Source organism: Delphinapterus leucas, unplaced genomic scaffold, assembly GCF_059928025.1.
Source record: "Delphinapterus leucas isolate spDelLeu-1000000601 "Yukka" unplaced genomic scaffold, BTC_Dleu_Yukka2 spDelLeu_asBTCV2_sq52, whole genome shotgun sequence".
Classification (NCBI taxonomy): domain Eukaryota; kingdom Metazoa; phylum Chordata; class Mammalia; order Artiodactyla; family Monodontidae; genus Delphinapterus; species Delphinapterus leucas.
In genome coordinates this window covers 4,045,198-4,061,155 of record NW_028322261.1, presented here as the reverse complement: position 1 = coordinate 4,061,155, position 15,958 = coordinate 4,045,198, and the positions used below count along the sequence as shown (strand labels likewise).

The window sequence follows — 15,958 nt, the reverse complement described above, 5'->3', positions numbered from 1 at the left end:
GTGTGTGTGTGTGTGTGTGTGTGTTTTCTGTGCTTGTGAGAGCAAGAGAGACAGACGGAGACAAAGACAGAGATACTAAGGATTGTAAAGGCGGCACAACTCTATCTCATTTTCAGATTTTAGCTATATAAAGAATCAAAGTACTAATTACATTCTGAAAAATCAAAATTATGCCCTAAATGATACAAATTATAATTCATAAACTTAATATAATTCATTATTTTTATTGTTCTCAATTCACTCAGATAATGCACATATAATTATAGGGCTACTATGCAAGGTTCTTTTCAGAACAGCAAGGGCTAGATGATTTCATAGCAACTAATTGTAATGCAATAATTCGGGAAGTTTTCTGAAAGCACAAATTTGAGTATGTTAAAATAGTTTCAAATTTTATTTTCCTTGGACGAAAGCTTCTTTTACAGTGTGAATGTATTTTAATTATAAATCTACACTTAAAAATCATATTAAAGGGAAACTATTTTTACTGATACATGCCAGGGGGTAAATAATGCTAAATGCATACCTTTTAAGAAAAGAATAAAATGGACTATGATATGTCTTTGTTTAAGCACAAAGTTCTCCAATTGTCCTTTGGATGAAAGTTGAATCACATTTTCTTTACTATAGAATCAAATCTGAGCATTTCAAGAGGTAAACAGTGATTCTTTGATGCCTTACTTCAAGGCATTCAGAGGAAATTAATCAAATTAATCCATCCTTCTTTCCACTGGTAACAAAAATTATTCACTGCTTTGGACTCAGGGCATTTCACAAGACCCTAATGAGTATTGGGAAGGAAAAAAAAAAGTATTAAATGGTGGCATTAAGGAGGAGACTGTAAAGCACTGAATATTCTTTTTTTTAATGCCAGATTGGAAATGTAATTGAGTGAAGCAGGCCCCGGGTGGTTGGAAGCATTGCAAAGTGCGTGGTCCACCTAAAGGTGGCAGCTGCTATCCAGCAACCATGGATCATTGCCACATTGGAATTCAGAACCAGGTTTGGCAGATATTCCAGTTTTTGTGGAAAAGAAAGAAATTCATATTTTAATGTGAGCTCTCTAAATTTTTGAGTGTTGATGTTAACAAAAAAAAGTCCTTGTGAGCTGAATCAAATAAGTCAGGAAGTTCCTCCTTGTTAAATGAAAAAGCATTATGTACTTGACCTTGGTCTTGCCCCTCCCCAATTTTAATCAAAGTCCTTAAAAGCATTTAGAAAATATTTAAGTGACAATTATTTCTTATGTCAATTTTTCCTTGAGGAGCATCAAGAGAAAAATGTATTTCCTTCCAAAAGCCATTGGTTGAAGACCAAGCAACTCTAATCGTTTGGCTAATATGATTGTTTATATATTTCCCAATAATCAAATAATTGTTCTCAGTTGATAAAGGGGAAGAGTATTTAAAAGATTATTTTTAAATTACAGCAATACAGGTATTTTTTGAAACAAAGGGATATTGCTTTCAATACATTTTTTGCCTAAAATGGATGGTCTCTTTCCATATCTCTTCCAAATCTCTGAACGAATTCTCACATTTTTTCAAAATTGTTGCTGTAAGCATGGTTAAGTTATATCACCTCTATAGCCAGACTCTCATATTCTGAATCCAGTTCTGATGTTGCTAGCTACTTCACCTTGTGTGTCTTACCCAAATTTCTTGAGTCCCAGGTTCCTCATCTAGAAAATAATGGTCATTTTGGGATCAACTTCAGAGGCTTACTATGAGGATTTTGTAAGGAAATCTTTAAAGCTATCAGTGATAGAAAGTGTTCCATACATCTTAGTTATCATTATGTCCTTTGAAGTCATTCTTTTTTCCTGGTTTACATGGAAATACTGCTGCAGATGTCAGAAGACGCATTTTTCTCCCCCCTGAAACATTGCACATTTGTAGCAACCATCTTCATAGAGGAAAACAGAATTCTTATTCACTGCTGCACATATTTAATGTATTTTTGAGATCACTCTACCCCGTTTCTGGTCTTTATAAAGTTATCATAAAATTATAAGTGTCTTTGACATAATTATCTAGTTACTAGACACAAAAGTATCAATACAGGGGAACTCAGAGAGACTGAGTGATTTGCCTGGGATAAATAAATAAATAAAGTGGCAGAACTGGGACTAAAATTGTGTTTCTTTGTTTTGCTTTCATTATATATTTCTATCTAAATATATTTAAGTTGAAATTATAAATATTAAAAAAATTTGAATGCCTTAATTCATAGACTTTCTCCATTAAATTGGAAAGAGAAAACCATTATTTTTATAGGGAAATTTTGTCAATTAAGCTGCAGTATGCCAAACATCTGTGTACCTGTCAACCAATTCTACATGATTGACATAGTTTGCATTCATATACAGATATTCCTGCTTTTTGAGATCTAGTTTTACACATTGACATTTTAATATAAATGATCAATAGAAAATCATATTCCATGGGCATCATGAATGAGTCAACAAATTTATTTGGCTTACTCTAAATAAATATTTCTTAAATGTCACATTTGCACAGCATTAAAAGTTTTAAGCAAATACTCGTGAAGCATGCCCCTGTGACACTGATGATTGAATATATTATCTTGTCTCTTTCTAATGAAGAAAACAGTGTAGTTGCCAACTTTATATGAACTAAGGGAAGTTCTCTGACCACATGAGATGTCATTTCAAAATAGATTTCCTTTGGAAGGATGATATTATGCTAAAATAATATGAGATTTATTTTTATTGCCCACTAAAGAACTAAGGAAAATACAGTGCCATGGAAATTGTTATTTTAATGCTGTATTCAAAAGAATAAAAGTTAAATATAGAACTTTGAATTGCTTTTCTTCTCTCCTCACTGGTACTATATGTTCGTATTCTGGAGATTGGGAAATTCAACTTCACACAACACATCCAGCTAATGAGATTGCAGAAACATTGTGCTCTCCATCATTTCCTTATCAGTGACAGTCCATTAAAAGCTGTAACCCAATGAAGTGAATTTCAGTTTTAAAGTTTTGCATTCTGAAAACGGTCTTCCCAAGACCATTAATAGATAAGATGGATGCCACATTTGTTGACAGTTCAAGATACTTTTACCCTACTAGAACTGTTTTGAAACCAACAGACCTATTATCTTCTTTTACAAAGAAATTTTATAGTGCTATTTTAGTGAATTGCAAAACTCTGAAGGAAATTTTACTTTTATTTACCTGTGTTTTTGTTTCCTTACACAATGCAGTAAAATATGTACAATGTGTGTTTGTAGTCTACATTTGAATTGCATCCTTTCAGAAAAATTGAATAGGTCTACTAAAAACAATTTTCCTTTCGAGTGTGGCATGCTTTGTCCTTCTGAGAACAGAAAGATGATGATTTATTCCTGGATTCTTAATAGTTTTAGTTGCAATAAGTTAGTCATGATCACAATTGAATGTCAGGATTGTAAAATAATCAAAACAGCCTTTCCAAACTTAGTGTGGAGAAACTGAACAAATGCAAGCACAAAGATATGACTTCACCTCCTGACAAAGGAGGAGGAGGAGATTCCTGCCCAGACTGATGTCCCAAAGAAACAACCATGATTGTGAGGCATGGCATCCAGGGGGAGTTAAAGTCTTACTATTTTAGGTAATTTTTAAAATTGAAAATGTGTACAAGTTTCCTTCCATGAATGTAGTTAGAACATGTCAAAAAAGAACGGAATTCAACTCTCTGAATTCAGCCTCAGACGTTTCAGAAAATAGTAGGGATAGTCACCTGAAGCAATTAGGCTTTTGAGAAGAATGGCATATGGGCCACTGCTCTAGCTGTCCCTGAATGGGGACTGGAGACAAGGGCACAAATCTAGGTTTCTGGAGCTGCCCAATCAATAACTAGTGCCTTTGAAATATAAAATTCAGGAAACAATCAATGCATACTTAGGATTATTTGGTGATACAAAAAGTGCAGAAATAAATATGCCTGGAGATGGAGATACAGCTACTGATCTACAGTGCACAGAAAACTGGATACACTGAGTAGAGTGACAAATACATGGTGTGCTGAAGAGAAGAGCTGTGTTGTCCTGTCAGGTACTGAGATTAAAATCTGTTTACAAAAAATAAATAAATAAGAAAAAAAATCTGTTTACAACATTCAGCAAAAGAGGGTTGGCTCCCTTTGGAAATTTATTTGTACTTCAAAGGATGCTAAATAGAAACAGGATCGAAGATATGTTTGAAAGAAATATGCTGTATTTGAAGTGGAATCATCTCCCATCTTTAGTGAAAATAGCTCCATAATATCCCAGAAGCCAGGAGCACTATAGAGAGATTGTTTGGGTGGAATTACCAAATACACTTACTTACATTAAATTAATATCAATAGTAGTCAATACACTTTGATCATTTTCTATATATAGTAGTATACTTTATGTGGCTTATGTTATTAATCTATGAGGAGTCACTCAATGTTTGTCAACGTCACAAATTAATAAATTGAGTTTAATACAGATTAGGTATCTTTTCTCAAGATTATGAAACTAGAAAGCATCAGAATAAGAGTTTTCAAACCCTTATTTAGCAAGGCAGTATATACTTCCGAATGCATATGATTAAGAAACAAGTTATCTCATACTTTATGTATATGTTATTTGATACTAAGAGACTCAGTCAGTCCTTCTGAGGGTACAGGTAACGGTAAACGCTTTTTCTTTCCACCCAAAAGCTTCAGATAAAATGTTTTTCAGTGAATTGACTGTAAATAAAATTTTAATTTTATCTTAACAATATGCTAGAAAGATAGTTTTAAAAGCTTTTCATAATTCAAGATGATTTATATAATTTATATAATGTTCACATTAATTAAAACATGGTAACTGGGGTATACGTATGGATAATTAGATTAAGTTGGTAAACTAAATATTCTGTCTAACATAGATTATAAATTTGAGTGGACAAGAAAAATATGTTGCAATATCCATTTGAGCAACAGCAGCTTCTTAGTACAAACACCATGCTTAATATAACTATCCCTAGATATAAGTGAAAAATATCAATTATCACAGTTTTGCTTTTTGCTTTTTTTAGTAAACAAAAGAGATATTAAGTTTCAGAATGATGAGCTCAACTTTCTTATTCCATGTGTCATTAGGATGTGGTATATAAATATTCTCCAACTTTGCTCTATATCTTCACAACAAAGTGCAATGATAAACTAATGCTTTGCAATCTGAAAATTCCATTTGTCACTTTTTTCCTCTAAGGGTGTCAGATTGAAAAACCTTTCTGATTTATGATCTGTGCTTCAATTACAGTTGAATTCAAGACTACATGAAAGAACTTGGTGCTGACAGTATTCAGTTTTCACATGGATATGGTTTTCCAAGACACCATAGTTTTCTGCTCCTTGTCCTTACTCATCTGTCTACTTGCCTCTTAGATTAAATATTTTCAACAAATATGCTTATTTGAAAGGGTCTTGTTTGAATTTTAATGTTATTATTTTGCTGCCCCATTTATACCTTATACTTAAATAAATTGCTACTCCCCACTGCTGTAGCTTGTTACAAAGTCTCCATTGTGGATTACAAAAATGTTTCATAATATCTGACCCTGAGGTGGCTAACATGATTCCAACACAGTATCTACAGGATAAATCCAAGCACCTCAAGGATAGATAGGTGTAGAAAGATCAAGTTAACAAAAACTAACACTTATAATATGAAAAAAAAAACTAGAACAACATGCAGTGCTTAACAAATAATATACTGAGAAGAATATGAATATTACAATGTCTATATTTGTTGTCACTCACATAGAAGTATGGTGTTATCATTAGTCATTGAATTAGCCTAGCTAGATTTTGATGGCTAAGAACACTCTCCAAATAGGCATCTTGATTTTTTCCACTGAGATGGGATTGGAATTTCAGTTCTCCAACTAAGAGATGTTTTATATCAACCCAACTTGACATAATTAGCCAATTCTCAATTTAATGTGTCATCCAATCTCTCCCCACTGATGTTCATAAATTTTGTATACACTCTGATTTCATTGGATTATTCATTATTTTTGACTTGACTCTCTATTCCAAGGGAAAAATAAAAGGTTTTGTAGTACATTATAGTAGTTGCTAGATCATATACCTAAATTTTAGCTTCTTTTCACATTTATAATCATAAATCTATTAAATTAATTTCCAGAACATTTTGAAATATAGCTGGATTGAGATACACATTCTTGTCATGTTTAGATACGTCTGTTGGTACTTATGCTTTCTTTGAATTTTATTAAACATTGAATTGATTTTATCAAGTATAAAAATATATTCTCTCTTAAGATTTAATTGCTATTTACTAGTGATATTTGAGATTTGCTTTTTTTAAAATAATGCAAGTCAGTCTGTGGTTTGACACAGTAAAGTCCATTTCAACTTATAGCCCAGAACTATTTAAATAATATGAGAATTCGTTGATTTTAGGTATATGAAAATTTCCTTTCTAAAGACCTGTGATTCTTGTACCTTTCAACATGGTAGTTTTTGTAGATCTTTTAAAAAATTTCTTCATTATTATGGTACTATTCAGTATTCTCATATATTCATCAATGATGCTAATGTATCTTAATATAAATAATCAATTTTATTTAGTAATTAAATAAATTACCATAGAATTATTTTTAAAATACCTTATGATTTTACAACATTTATATTAGGAGTCATCAAGCTCTAAGATATTTTTCCTGAAGAGATCTGGCAAGATTTTATATAAATTTTGAGTAAATGCTTATTTTTGCCTTTTTTCTACTTTATTTCATATTCACACCACAATAATGACTCTTCTAATTTAAAATATAAACCATAGAGATTTCCTTAAAGGTGGCAGGGGAGGACTGGAACTGTCAAAGACAGAGTGACAGGTGGGGTTGGGAATAAGTGAACGGTCTTGACAGACTCAAAGTTGCTGGCAGCTTGGAACTGCACCTGGTAGGACAGTGGATGGATCTTGCAACTGTACACTTTGGACATAAACTGGTTAGTGGGCTGCTTGGGCCGGCATTCAGCATGCACCATGAAGAGCAATGTGAGGGAAACTGGTACCCAAGTAGGGGCCTTCTGTGTGGTGCTGTCTCGATGGTGTCTTAGGTGTGGAATTGTCCATGCACTTGGGGCAGTAGAGCTTCACCAGGGCCTCACCTGGGGTGTCAGAAAGGCTATTGGAAAGCATTGGCTTGTTCTCACAGTGCACATGGGGCAGTAGCCGAACTCTCCCTGCTGGTACTTTTCCAACATCTGGGTGGTGCCATGGTTTGTGAGGATATAGGTGGTCTGGGTGAACCCATACAGCATCTTGGCTGACTGCTTAATCAGGGTTCTCTGGTTGGGGTTGTCTTCGAGCTCTTCATCAGGCTCCAGGTCCAAGATCATGTCTAGAGCTTGTCTACAGTGAGGCACCTGCTCATTGAGTTGACTGAGATTAAATTTGTCCTGGATGGAGTCTTCATCCACTTCACAGAAGAATTCATAGTCATGGAGCCCACAGAACCAGTATAAATAACACTTCCTGATGTTTAAATCATTTTTTTTTAATTTGTCATTTATTTTTCCTTACTGATTTCCTGATGCTTCTTTGTCTCTGTAATTTTGCTTTCTTGAGTGATCATAAAAGTCTTTGAAAGTTAGGGGTCTTTTTTTTCTTTTGTTTTGCAAAGCATGCCATGATTAAAATGTGTTTCTACTTATTTTAATGAATTAATAAAAATATGGGAATGATATTTTTAATTTCTATGTACTTTTAAGTGTTTATTGAACATAGTATCGGTAAAGACTAGTAACCACATCAAAAGAGTTCAGCTCAATGGATTGATTTCACATGTCAGAAGATACCTGCTTAGTCAGACTCAGATCAAAAACAGAATACCAATAACCTAGCACATTCTCATCTCAGTAAAAACTGTTCCAGTTAACTGCTCTCATGACTTCTAAAACCAGAGATTCGTCCTGTCTTTTTTTGTACTTAGTATTGATAAATTATGCATTATGCACATTATAGACGATCAATTCCCATTGTGTGAGTATTCCACAATTTTCACGGCTTCTCCTATGAGTGGATATTTATGTGGGTAGCACCCAGTTTGGGCTTACAAATAATGCTATAATGAATATTCTAGTGCATGCCTTTCAGTGAACTTATGAATGCATTCCTGTTGGGTTTAGGTATATATATAGGAGTGGAGCTGATTATCTTTGGAACTGTGTATCTTCAGCTTTTGTAAATACTGCAGTTTTTCGAACTGTCCTTATGCTTGAGGTTTTTTTTTTTCTATTGATACCAATTTTTTTTAGTACATCTTTACTGGAGTATAATTGCTTCACAATACCATGTTTCTGTTGCACAACAAAGCAAATCAGCCGTATGCATACACATGTCCCCATGTCCCCTCCCTCTTAAGCCTCCCTCCCATCCTCCCTATCCCACCCTTCTAGGTCACCTCAAAGCACCGAGCTGATCTCCCTGTGCTATGCTGCTTCTTCCCACCAGCCAACTGTTTTACATTCGGGAGTGTATATACATCAATGCTACTCTCACTTTGCCCCAGCTTCCCCCTCCCACCCCACGTCATCAAGTCCATTTTCTATGTCTACCTCTTTATTCCTGCCCTGCAACTAGGTTCATCAGTACTATTTTTTTTTAGATTCCATATATATGCATTAACATATGGTGACATACTTCACTCTGTATGACAGACTCTAGGTCCACCCACCTCACTACAAATAACTCAATTTAGTTCCTTTTTATGGCTGAGTAATATTCCATTGTATATATGTGCCACATCTTCTTTATCCATTCCTCTGTTGATGGACACTTAGGTTGGTTCCATGTCCTGGCTATTGTAAATAGTGCTGCAATGAACATTGGGGTGCATGTCTCTTTTTGAATTATGGTTCTCTCAGAGTATATGCCCAATAGTGGGATTGCTAGGTCATATGGTAGTTCTTTTTTTAGTTCTTTAAGGACTCTCCATACTGTTTTCCATAGTTGTTGGATCAATTTACATTCCCACCAACAGTGCAGGAGGGCTCCCTTTTCACCACACCCTTTCCAGCATTCATTGTTTCTAGATTTTTTGATAATGGCCATTCTGACTGGCGTGAGGTGATACCTCATTGTAGTTTTGATTTGCATTTCTCTAATAATTAGTGATGTTGAGCATCTTTTCATGTGCCTTTTGGCCAACTGTATGTCTTCCTTGGTGAAATGTCTATTTAGGTCTTCTGCCCACTTTTTAACTGGATTGCTTGCTTGTTTGATATTGAGCTGCATGAGCTATTTGTATATTTTGGAGATTAATCCTTTGTCTGTTGTTTTATTTGCAAATATTTTCTCCCATTCGGAGGGTTGTCTTTTTGTCTTGTTTATGGTTTCCTTTGCTGTGCAAAAGCTTTTAAGTTTAATTAAGTCCCATTTGTTTATTTTTGGTTTTATTTCTGTTACTCTAGGAGGTGGGTCAAAAAAGTTCTTCCTGTGGTTTATGTCAGAGTGTTTTTCCTATGTTTTCCTCCAAAAGTTTTATAGTGTCTGGTCTTACATTTAAGTCATTAATCCATTTGGAGTTTATTTTTGTGTATGGTGTTAGGTAGTGTTCTAATTTCATTCTTTTACATGTAGTTCTCCAGTTTTCCCAGCACCACTTATTGAAGAGGCTGTCTTTTCTCCATTGTATGTTCTTGCCTCCTTTGTCATAAAACAGGTGTCCATATGTGCATGGATTTATCTCTGGTCATTCTGTCCTGTACCATTGATCTATATTTGTTTTTGTGCCAGTACCTTACTGTCTTGATTACTGTAGCTTTGTGGTATAGTTTGAAGTCAGGGAGCCTAATTCCTCCAACTCCATTTTTTTTTTTCTCAAGCTTGCTTTGGCTATTTGGGGTCTTTTGTGTTTCCATATGAATTGTAAGATTTTTTGTTCCAATTCTGTGAAGAATGCCATTGGTAGTTTGATAGGGATTACACTGAATCTGTAGATGGTTTCGGCTATATCGTCATTTTCACAATATTGATTCTTCCAATCCAAGAACATGGTATATTTCTCCAACTGTTTTTTGTCATCTTTGGTTTCTTTCATCAGTGTTTTACAGTTTTCTGAGTACAAGTCTTTTGCCTCCTTAGGCAGGTTTATTCCTAGGTATTTTATTCTTTTTGCTGTAGTGGTAAATGGGAGTGTTTCCTTAATTTCTCTTTCTGATTTTTTGTTGGTGGTGTGTAGGAATGCCAGAGATTTCTGTGCATTAATTTTGTATCCTGCAACTTTATCAAACTCATTGATTAGTTCTAGTAGTTTTCTGGTGGTATCTTTAGGATTTTCTATGTATAGCATCATGTTATCAGCAAAGAGTGACGGTTTTAATCCTTATTTTTCCAGTTTGTATTTCTTTTTTTTCTCTGATTGCCATGGCTAGGACTTCCAAAACTATGATGAATAAGAGTGGCAAGAGTGGACATCCTTCTCTTGTTCATGATCCTAGTGGAAATGCTTTCAGCTTTTCACCATTGAGTATGATGCTTGCTGTGGGTTTGTCATATATGGACTTTATTATGTTGAGGTAGGTTCCCTCTATGCCCACTTTCTGGAGGGTTTTTATAATAAATTGGTGTTGAATTTTGTCAGAAGCTTTTTCTGCATCTACTGAGATGATCATATTGTTTTTATTCCTTAAATTGTTAATGTGGTGTATCACATTGATTGATCTGCATATATTGAAGAATCCTTGCATCCCTGGGATAAATCCCACTTGATCATGGTGTGTGATCCTTTTAATGTGCTGTTGGATTCTGTTTGCTAGTGTTTTGTTCAGGATTTTTACATCTCTGCTCATCAGTGATATTGGCCTGTAGTTTTCATTTTTTGTGATACCTTTTTCTGGTTTTGGTATCAGGGTGCTGGTGGCTTCGTATAATGAATTTGGGAGTGTTTCTCCCTCAGCAATTTTTTGGAAGAGTTTGAGAAGGATTGGTGTTTGCTCTTCTCTAAATGTGCTCTTCTCTAAATGTTTGATAGAATTCACCTGAGAAGCCCTCTTGTCCTGGACATTTTTTTGTTGGAAGATTTTTAATTATGGTTTCAATTTCATTACTTGTCATAGGTCTATTCATATTTTCTAATCCTTCCTGGTTCAGTCTTGGAAAATTGTACCTTTCAAAGAATTTGTCCATTTCTTCACGGTTGTCCATTTTATTGGCATATGGTTGTTTGTAGTAGTCTCTTATAATCCTTTGTATTTCTGCAGTGTCAGTTGTGATTTCTCCTTTTTCATTTCTAATTTTATTGATTTGTGTCCCCTCCCTCTTTTTCTTGATGATTCTGTCTAAGGGTTTATCAATTTTGTTTATCTTCTCAAAGAACCAGCTTTTAGTTTTATTGATCTTTGCTATTGTTTTCTTCATTTCTATTTCATTTATTTCTGCTCTGATCTTTATGATTTCTTTCCTTCCTCTGACTTTGGGTTTTCTTTGCTCTTCTTTCTTTAGTTGTCTTAAAAGTAACATTAGATTGTTTATGTGAGATTTTTCTTGTTTCTTGAGGTGAGATTGAATTGCTGTAAACTTCCCTCTTAGAACTGCTTTTGCTGTGATGCATAGGTTTTGGGTCATTGTGTTTTCATTGTCATTTGTTTCTATGTATTTTTTTATTTCTTCTTTGATTTCTTCAGTGATCTCTTGGTTATTTAGGAGCGCAGTGTTTAACTTCCATGTTTTTTTGTGGTTTTTACAGGTTTTTTCCTGTAATTGATTTCCAATCTCATAGTGTTGTGGTCAGAAAAAATGCTTAATAGGTTTCAATTTTCTTAAATTTACCGAGGCTTGATTTGTGACCCAAGATGTGATCTATCCTGGAGAATGTTCCATGAGCACTTGAGAATAAAGTGTATTCCATCACTTTTGGGTGGAATGTTCTATAAATATCAATTAGATCTATGTGGTCTATTATGTCATTTAAAGTTTGTGTTTCCTTATTAATTTTCTGTCTGGATAATCTGTCCATTGGTGTAAGTGAGGTGTTAAAGTCCCCTACTATTATTTTGTTACTGTTGATTTTTCCTTTCATGGTTGATAGCATTTGCCTTATGTATTGAAGTGCTCCTATGTTGGGTGCATAAACGTTTATAATTGTTATATCTTCTCTTTGGACTGATCCTTTGATTATTATGGAATGTCCCTCCTTATCTCTTGGAACAGTCTTTATTTTAAAGTCTATTTTATCTGATACAAGTATTGCTACTCCAGCTTTCTTTTGATTTCCATTTGCATGGAATATCTATTTCCATCCCTTCACTTTCAGTCTGTATGTGTCCCTAGGACTGAATTGGGTCTCTTGTAGGCAGCATATATATGGGTCTTTTTTTGTATCCATTCAGCCAGTCCGTGTCCTTTGGTTGCAGCATTTAGTTTATTTACTTTCAAGGTTATTATTGATATGTATGTTCCTATTACCATTTTCTTAATTGTTTTCGGTTTGTTTTTGTGGGTCTTTTTCTTCTCTTTGTGTTTCCTGCTTAGGGAAGTTTCTTTAGCATTTGTTGTAAACTGTTTTCATGGTGCTGAATTCCCTTAGCTTTGGTTTGTCTGAAAAGCTTTTGACTTCTCCATCAAACCTGAATTAAATCCTTGCTGGGTACAGTAATCTTGGTTGTAGGTTTTTTTCTTTCATCACTTTAAGTATATCCTGCCACTCCCTTCTGGCTTGCAGGGTTTCCACTGAAAAATCAGCTGATAACCTTACGGGGATTCCTTTGTATATTATTTTTTTGTTTTTCTCTTGCTGTTTTAATATTTTTCTTTGCATTTAATTTTTGTTAATTTGATGAATATGTGTACTGGTGTATTTTTCCTAGGTTTTATCCTGTATTGGGACTCTCTGTGCTTCCTGGATTTGGGTGACTCTTTCCTTTCCCATGTTAAGGAAGTTTTCCACTATAATCTCTTCAAATATTTTCTCAGACCATTTGTTTTTCTCTTCTTCTTCTGGGACGCCTATAATTTGAATGTTGGTGCATTTAGTATTGTCCCAGTGGTCTCTGAGATTGTCTTCAATTCTTTTCATTCTTTTTTTCTTTATTTTTCTCCTCAGCAGTTATTTCCACCATTTTGCCTTCCAGCTCACTTATTCATTCTTCTGCTTCCGCTATTCTTTTACTGATTCCTTCTAGTGTGTTTTTCATTTCAGTTATTGTGTTGTTCATCTCTGTTTGTTTGTTCTTTAGTTCTTCTAGGTCTTTGTTAAACACTTCTTGTATTTTCTCAATCCGTGCTTCCATTCTATTTCTGAGATTCTGAATCATCTTTGCTATCATTACTCTGAATTCTTTTTCAGGTAGATTGCCTATTTCCTTTTCATTTACTTGGTCTTGTAGGTTTTTACCTTGCTCCTTCAACTGTGACATATTTTTTTGCCATCTCATTTTTTTTTTTTTTTAATGAGTAGGTTGTGTTCCTGTTTTACTGGTTGTTTGGCCTGAGGCTTCCAACACTAGAGTTTGTAGGCTATTGAGTAGAGATGGTCTTTGTGCTGAGATGAGGACCTCTGGGAGACCTCACTCTGAAGAATATTCCCTGGAGTCTGAGGTTCTCTGTTAGTCCAGTGGTTCAGACTCAGAGCTCCCATTGCAAGAGCTTCCGCCCGACCCTGAGGTCACGAATCAAGATCCCACAAGCCATGTTGGGCAGCAAAAAAAAGAAAAAAACAAAGAACAGTAACAAAGTAAAAATAAAATTAGACTAGGAAACTAACAGATTTATTAGAAAAAATGTAAAAATAAAAATATATATGAATCAACAACTGGAATGTACATCAGTACCCTGTAGCAAAAAAGAGGAGGAGGGAAAAGGAAAAAAAAAAAAGGTGGGGGAGAGAAGGCCTTGGCTGTGGAGAGCAATGCCTAAGTAAGGGTGAGGTTTGGGTGGTGTATGGGGCCAATGCTCAGGACCCACAAGGCTGGAAAACGTCCTGAGGGCTGTGGGGGGTGGGGCTTATACTCAAGGAACAGTAGGAACCCAGGCGTGCCACCCGCCCCTGGTCTCAGAGGGTAGGGGACCTCACCTGGGAGCCCAGCAGGGGCAGAGCAAATGCCCTCCTCTCCTCTCCTGCTCCTCTGGTCTGGGGTCTGGGAGGGTCCCTCCTGCCTGCCTCTCTGATCTCCCAGGCCTCTCTCCTATGTCCCCAGGACCAATACGGTAGGGGGAAAAGGGGGCCTTGGAGGTCAGGGGACCAGCCTGTGGTCTCAGCAGGCTCCCTGTGCCCAAGTGAGTAGGGTAATCACCCTCTGCTCCTCTCCTGATCCTCCTGGATGGCCCCTCCTATCTGCCACTCCTGATCTCCCCAGCCTCCCTCCTATGTCCTCAGGACCCATGTGGCCTGGATGGGGCTTTGAGGGGAGGGGGAATTGGCTTGGGAACTCAGCAGGCTCCCCGGCCCGAGGGACGCCAATCCTGTCTGGGCTCCACGTCTCCCCCATCGGTCTGCCTACATCCTACTCGTTCACTCTGAGGTTCCTCCTGTCTCCTTGGGGGTCAGAGTCCCCTACCAGTGGCTGGCAGACACCCTAGTTGTGGGGAGAAGCTAACTCTGCGTGTTCCCACACCGCCATCTTGACTCCTCCCCTGTGCTTGAGTTTTGAGGTACATAATTTACTTTGATATTTATAAGAAATCTAAAAACTCAGCTTTTATTTTCCTATTTACACAAACTTTCAGAAATGTGTGTTTTAACTTCAAAATATTTTATCACATTTTGTTATAATTACTAGTTTTATAACATTGTGGCAAGAAAATGTGATGTAAACCCTTATAATTTATCTGTTTTCAAGTGTGTTGCAATTTATTTTAAAATGTCCAAAGTATGTTGGAAAAATAGGAGGCAGAAAGTGGATAGAGTGAGAACATAGTTACATAGAAAGAACAGTCTACAGTTTAGTAGTTAAATGACCTCAATTTCCTTTTTCTATTATCTTCTTGTTATGTTGAAATTTTTTCCTTTTTCATACTATCATTGATTTCTTATTAACTTCTTTTTTACCTTCTTATCATTTTTTTCTAACACTCAATGGTTTCAGACTAATCATATCCCTAATTTAGACTGGTATATTTGTAAATATCAATTGACATTTCTCTCATTCTTCATCACTTTTTAAATAGTTTTTGTGTATAATTATTTTTTTTAACATTTTTATCAAACATTTGGGTAATTTGTTTCTCTCTGAATACATGTAGTTATCGCATCTTTAAAACTCAGACTTTATACTTTGCTTTTGATTCAGGAATTTAACCAAAAAAAGAATTATTGCTGTGACATTTATAATCATATTAATGTTTCTTGTTGTCTTAGGGCCTCTAGTGTGGCTGTAATTTTTAGATTTTGTTTTTTACTTTCTTAGCAGTATTTTTTAATCTCACCTAAACCCATTTTTGCCTCATTATTCCTTTTTCATTCCAGCCTGTTCTTCCCATCTAATTAGTTATTGCTGTTTTATAGACATTATGTATTTTTATGTGATTATGACAACAAAAGTTTTCCTGAAATTCCTCCTAGGTCATTGAGTGTTTTTTTGACACATATGTACTGGGCTCCTATTTTCCAAAAATGATTCTAGGTCTTGGGGACTGATCAACTAGCAAGGAAAACTTGAGTTCTTGCACTTGAGGAACTTGAATTCTGGCAGGGGCAAGGGAGGCAATCAATAAAATATTTGGAAAATAAAAGAATAAACATAGTAGATAAAAATTCATGTTATGAAAAAAATCTAACAGGCTAAGAGTTTTCATAGTACATTGGGGCAGTTGATGTGGAGTGGTCAGGCGTGGCCTCTGTGAGGAATGAAATTGAAGGAGTAAGCCAGGCGATTATGTGGGGAAAGCCATTTCCAGGCAAAGAAATATCCTGTGCAAAAGACTTAAGTCAGGTCTAGTACAAAATACATCTTCTCACCATT

At 35.5% G+C, this 15,958-nt stretch overlaps 1 protein-coding gene and 1 pseudogene across 7 annotated transcripts in view; one reads left to right on the top strand and one right to left on the bottom strand.

Annotated features, from left to right (window-relative positions):
• Positions 1-15,958, top strand: part of LOC149743925 (uncharacterized) — a 155,690-nt gene that overhangs the window by 105,498 nt on the left and 34,234 nt on the right. The window lies entirely within an intron of this gene.
• On the bottom strand, positions 4,315-15,432 carry LOC149743927 (casein kinase II subunit beta-like; annotated as a pseudogene).